This window comes from Pteropus vampyrus, unplaced genomic scaffold (genome assembly GCF_000151845.1).
Source record: "Pteropus vampyrus isolate Shadow unplaced genomic scaffold, Pvam_2.0 Scaffold108, whole genome shotgun sequence".
NCBI classification, from domain to species: domain Eukaryota; kingdom Metazoa; phylum Chordata; class Mammalia; order Chiroptera; family Pteropodidae; genus Pteropus; species Pteropus vampyrus.
In genome coordinates this window covers 3,786,552-3,792,915 of record NW_011888889.1, presented here as the reverse complement: position 1 = coordinate 3,792,915, position 6,364 = coordinate 3,786,552, and the positions used below count along the sequence as shown (strand labels likewise).

Here is a 6,364-nt window from a genome sequence, read left to right as displayed (position 1 = left end):
CTCTGACAAGATTACCACTGAGCCTCCCCAAGGTGCTGCCACTGTTCCCAGTCTCTGCCAATGTCAAGGCCTTTTCTGCCAGTGCCTACTAATGTCTGCACCGAGGCTGCAATGCCCTCTGTCACGACTGCTGATACATCAGACACAGCCCAAAGCCGCAGAGGAATACAGCTGTGCCAGAGAGTAGGTCTTAATTTAGTCTGGCTTCCAACAAATATTTGGATCCTCCAAACATTTAATGAGTGACTCTTATGTGAGGCATTTTCTTACATTTTTTTTTCTTAACTACATCATGCTGTAACGGTCATTTCTTTGGACTTCATAATTACTTATAGACTGGTGACTACAAAGTGATATATTAGATGGTTTTAAAATGCATAAAAGTATGACAATCTTTTCCTTTCCTAAAGGCAGTAATCATATAGTTAAGTGTCATTGTAAGGTAATTGCAAAAGAAAACAATTTTAGGAATGATAGTATTATGAATAAGTAAAAAGAACTTTTGAGGAGGGGGAAATTAAAAAAGAGCTATAGATATGCATTTTAAAATTTTCATTTATTGATTCATCTTCAAGGAAATAAATAAAGTGCTCTGTAAATAATCTTCTTGCCCAGCAGAAGTTTTTATAATAAGTAAAATGCAAGTTAAAGTCAATAGTCAAGGAGAGAACAGCATTATTAGTTTATAAATCTGGTTTTAGTCCCATTCTTGTATTATGGGCCTCAATAGTACTTTTTAGTCTAATTTAAACAGCAAGCTCTTGACCATTGCCTCCATAATTGAAAATTGCATACTGAGTTTTACTGATGCATTTTTGGCCAACAACAGCTATTCTGTTTCAGTAGTCTACTTCTTAACTCCATCCACAAATTAATTTACCTCTAAACCATTATTACTTCCTTTCTTCCCATAATAAAAGAGAGTTAGGTGTCCCTCCTGCTATCTAGGGCTAATTAATCCCTCTGCCTGTGTTCTAGTTTCTTTTCATTTTTCAAATAGAATATGCTTACTCCCCTCTCATATTTCAAGCTCTTTCTTTCCATCGATTATGTAAAGACAACTGTGTCTTTGTTCCTTTAAATATAGAAAAAATTTAAATCCTACAATTTCTGGGTCCAACTTCCCTTCCCAGCCAAGCTCTTAGAAATAATTTTGTAAACTTGCCTTCTCCATCTGCTCATTTCCCATTCATGCTTCAATCCCTTATAATCTGGTTTAAGCTCTCCAAAGGGAAAGCAAAGACAATAATGAAATGATTCTAAATTGAGTGGTTACTTTTTTGTTTCTACTTAACATTTCTGCACCTTTTAATTGAATCTCTCTCTTGCATAGCTCCCACAACATTTTATTTGCCTTCTTAGCCCAGATTTACTTTTGGAGGTTCATCTATTTTTCTCCTTCCCTTTAAAGTTCATCCACCCAGGTCACTACCAAAAATGTCTTTCTAAAATGCAAATTTAATGCAACTTTTTGTTTTAAGTCTGGAAGTGGTCTTCCATTTTCCTACAAGGCTTAATTTTTAGGCTAATAGTCTACTTTGTAAAACCAACTCCAATCTCCATCTGAACCCTATGCAGTTTCCCAATGTACCAGAACATTTCAAAGCTTGTGCCCATTTCCTCTGACTGAGATACTCTTGAAATAAGCCTAGAACATTTGCATTGGAGCAGCAACTATTTATTGGGCACCTAAAATATATAAGAAAACATGCTTGGCTTATGCAACAAGGATCACCATGTGTCCCATCTTCAAAACCACCAATCTCCTGGCCAGAGCAAAGGACATTTTTTTGTATGCTGTCACATGGGGCTTTATTAACCATTTCCTTAAAATTTTTGATGGCTTCCCATTATACCTTTCTAATACCTTTCACAAGGCTGTCATGCATGATATCACTTCTCCTGTCCTTTCTGCTTTTTCATATTCTCATCACACACCTTGCCTCTAATCCATATCCAAATAGATCTAGAATTATGCTTTTTTTAAAATGATATATCCCACTGAGAGAGCAGGAGAGTAAAATGTATTTATTCAGATACTCGATAAGCCAAAGTATGCAAAATATAAGTGTTCTTTCTTTTACTATCATTTCAACCAGTAATATATGTGGAGAGAACAGCCACAAATTAAGTAAAAATCTAGATGCCAGAAGCAAAAAGCATAAGCATTTTACATAGCCTCCTCATAGTGAATTTTAAAGTATACCCATTGATACTCACGAAGATATACATTATTATTTTCAGTAAAGGACAGCTACTTTTCTCCTTGGGGGAAAAAAAAATACCTAAGGAAATGGATATAATCACTAATTCTCATTCAACTAAATATTCAGATCAATATGCCTCATTATTAGAAACTGCAAATTCATCCAGGAAACTAATATTACATTGTATTAAACACAATAACTAAATCACCATCGATGTCATTCATTTCACTGATATGTATAAATAAAAGACCTGTACACACATTTGCATATATTTAGATAAAGCACATATAATACAACGTGTTTTCTATCAAATAGAAATAGGCTTTCTTCACTCTACAAGTCCATCAATTGACAACTCATGAAAATATATTCTTTCTAGAGTCTTCCCAAATTAAATAATAAGAATCAAATGATACTGTAATAGCAAAGAGTATGTGGAATCTTTATGACTGAACTTTCTGAACTGCAATCAATTATATATTTATTAATCAAAATCTTTGCTTCCAAAGCCACAGGCACACGTCTTTCAAACACAGCTATTCTAAAACTTGGATGGACAAATTCTAAATTGTCCATTTTAGACAATTTACTGCCTTAGTTTATCTCTCCATTGTGTGTCCGTGTCCCTTGCAACCTTTGTCATTATTGCCTGATCCTTTCCTGAACTTCTTTGACATCTGATTTTTCTCCTACCTTTTAAGGGCTCACTTTCTCATTCTCCTTTGTAGTCTTTCTTCTTCAGTCTTTAAAATTCTTGTCTCGATGTTATCTCTGTTTTTCTAGATCTTTTTCACTTTCCCCCACAGAAAATATCATCCAAAGTACAACTTCAATTATCATTTAAATAGTAATGACCCTCAGATTTATATCTGCAGCTCAGATCTTTCTCTCTCATGCTCTGGATTTTATCATCTTATTTAGTATCAACCCTTGAACATACCACCGGTTTTATTATACTTAACATATATAGAAACAAATCTATATATTCACTTCCTAAATGTGTTTATTTCCCTGTACGCCTAATCTAAATTTAGAAATACTGGAATTATTTTAATATGCTTCTCCTTGTGCTTCCCCATCCAATCAATTGCAAAAATTTCTTGATTTTTTTCCCTATGAATATCTCTCCAGATTTTTCTTAGACCATTTCCACTGTCATAGCTCTAGTTTAGATGTGCATCACTTCTTGCTCAACATCCTCCATCTATGTTTCTTTCTTCCACCAGTGATACATATTTCACTGCTCTGTGTATCAAGTACAATCCATGTCTTAGTCACTATAATTTTCCCTAGCATAGTATCTGGGATATAGAATTAGCATAGTATAAAGGCTTGGTCATTCATTCATTTAACAATAATGTAGCATGCACTAACTACATTGTCATTATTCTAGATGCTCTGGATATATCATGGAACAAAACTTGGAAAGATACCACCTTCCTGAAGCTTATGCTCTAACATAATAAAGAAAATGAAGAAGTAAATTAGCAGCATATTAGCATGGAAAATGACTCAGGAAAAAAGAAAAGGAGGATCAGATTAACAGGGATGAGAAAAACCAGGAGAGGGCAAAATGGAAATTAAATAAGGTGGTCTTATTAAGGTGACATCCTCTGAAACCTTGAAAGAGATTAGGGAGTTACACATGCACTTATTAGGAATAAAAAAGCTTCAGGCAGAAGGAAGAGCTAGTACAAAAGTCCAAAGATGAGTACATACATCAATAATGTGTTCAAGAAACAGTAAGAAAGCCATGGCTATAGAGAAGTTATGAGAGGAAGAGAAGTCGTAGGCGAGATCAGAATGCTAAGTATTTGGGGCCATTGTGAGAATTTAGGCTTTTACTCTGGATGATAATCTTGAAGAATAATAATAATAATAAAAAAGATAAATCTCCTTAGGAAAGAAATGGGTCTGCAATACTAATAATATTTACCAAAATAACAATGAGAATAAATGATGGCATCATAAACTGCCAGCTCGCTCTGTGTAGCTAATAAAATATCCTCATTTAAAAATATTATTAGACATGCAATACCGAATTCCTTTAATATGTTTTCTAAATTTAGATTAGTCAAATAAAACCCACTACTTTTTTGATGGCACCAATTTGAAAGCTGACGCTGGGTATATTTCTGACGCTGCACTGCACTCAGCACAGTCATTCAAGCTGCCTTGAGCAACAAGGGTCTTGAAAACGTTCCTAATGGTCTGGAAGGAAAAAGTGCAGTAAATACTGGTTCACTTTTACAAGAAGCAAAAATTCCAGCAGAACACACAATTTTAAAACTACCACTGTAAATCAAGTCTAAATATAGATGGAGCCTTCTACAGTTCTCTTCCAGGTGATGGTGGCCCGGTGCCCCGGATGTAGCTAGCCCGGGTAAAAGCATCACTCCTTTTCCTCCTCATCTTTCCTTGGGTCCTTAGCTCAGCTTGGTGAAGGCTCCTCTGTCCAGTCATGCCAAAGAGAAAAGTGGCCTTTCAAGGCGTAGGAAATGAAGATGATGAAGAAGAAATCAGTGTCTCCGAGAAGAAGGTGGTGGACCTGTGGCTGGGGCAGGAGGTCCTGAGGGCCATTTCAAAGGTAAACACTCTTTTGGATAGTGATGATGAGGAGAAGGAGGATGAGGGAGTCCAGCAAATATGACAGCCTGGCCTCAGAGGATGTGAAAAGTCGGGAGGCAGCCACACTCCCCAGTGAAGGGGGTGTGTGGATCACACCCTTCAATCTACAGAAAGAGATGGAAGAAGGCCACTTTGAGGTAAATGGCAACTACTTCTTGAATCAAGAAGCTCAGATAGGAGACAGCTGGCTGGACAACATTGACTGGGTAAAGATCTGGGAGCAGCCACCTTATCAGTGCCCACTATCAGACTCAGAGGAGGAGGACAGCCTGGGCCAGACATCAGCGAGTACTCCAGCCCTCTTGGAAGGCCTTCTGTTGCTGCTGTTGCCAAAGGAGACAGTGGCTGGGGCACCGAGGCATCTACAGGCCAGAGGAGCAGGCAAAGCGGGCAAAAAGGGGACTGGGTGGCCCAGTTACCCTAGAGCTTGGACAAACTCTCCGGGTTGGTCTGATCAATCTTGGTATGTATCAGGAAACAAGGGAATGGATGGCCGTGTGGCTGAAGGGGTTGGGGTGCTGGACCCAGTGACTCCCTGGCCTCATGCCCCCCACCTTATCTGGACATGTTTGCTGAGGAATTGGCAGAGGTGGAGCTGGACACCCCAACCCCTACCTAGGGAGGAGAAGTAGAGTTGCCAGGAGATGGTTTGATGGACGTGATGTGGGAATATTAGCGGGAGAACACAGGGGATGCTGAGCTGTGTTCATCTCCAGCACCCAGATGCAGACTTGGGTGAATGAAGGCTACTTCCGGGATGGTGTTTATTGCCAGATGCTGGAACCCCCTGGTGGACAGTTTTACAACTCCAAATGTATTGATTTTGACCTCTACACCTGAGCTTGCTGAGGGCGCAATTTGGTGGCCCCTTCTTTCCTGGACTCTGTGAAAGAAGCTCCAGCTGTCTCGGGCATTGAGGACATTGGGGCCCATATTTTAGCCAATTTTCCTTTACCAATAAAAGCCTTTAGTTGTGTGTGTGTGTTGGTGGAGAAGTGTAAGTAGAGAAGGCATATTCTTGAAAGTGAAGCAGCCATCCACAATTAATTAGTGAGGAGTGGCACATTAATTTGAAACTACCTTTGAAGGCTGATTTTGCAACGAGGCCTTGATGATCTAGTTTACTTCTTTGGTTTACAGAACTTTAATATTGATGGAAAGTTTAGATTTTGAGGGCAAAAGGAATCATGAGCCCTCTACAATTCCTTCAGTGACCCAGTGCGCTGAGAGAACACCTTATTTGGGGACAGTGATTTCATCTGCCCCCTTAAAAGGCTTCAGGTGGCTCCCTGTGCCTGAAAACGAAGCCACTGATTAAGGAAACTTACTGTGCAAGTTCTACTTTCCATTATGTATCTAACCTAACTTTTGATCACTCCCAATATATCTCCAGATATTATTCTTCCAAAGCTAAAAACACAATAAGTAAATAGATTATCTTCAACATATCTTTTCAAAACATTGTTCTCTATGTGTAGAAAAATAAATCCAGGGACATATGGCTTTAGCTACAACATGGCAAGAGCTTG

General features: G+C 38.4%; 1 pseudogene; it reads left to right on the top strand.

Moving 5' to 3' along the window:
- Nucleotides 1-4,668: 4,668 nt before the first annotated feature.
- Nucleotides 4,669-5,675, top strand: LOC105295551 (annotated as a pseudogene).
- Nucleotides 5,676-6,364: the final 689 nt, after the last annotated feature.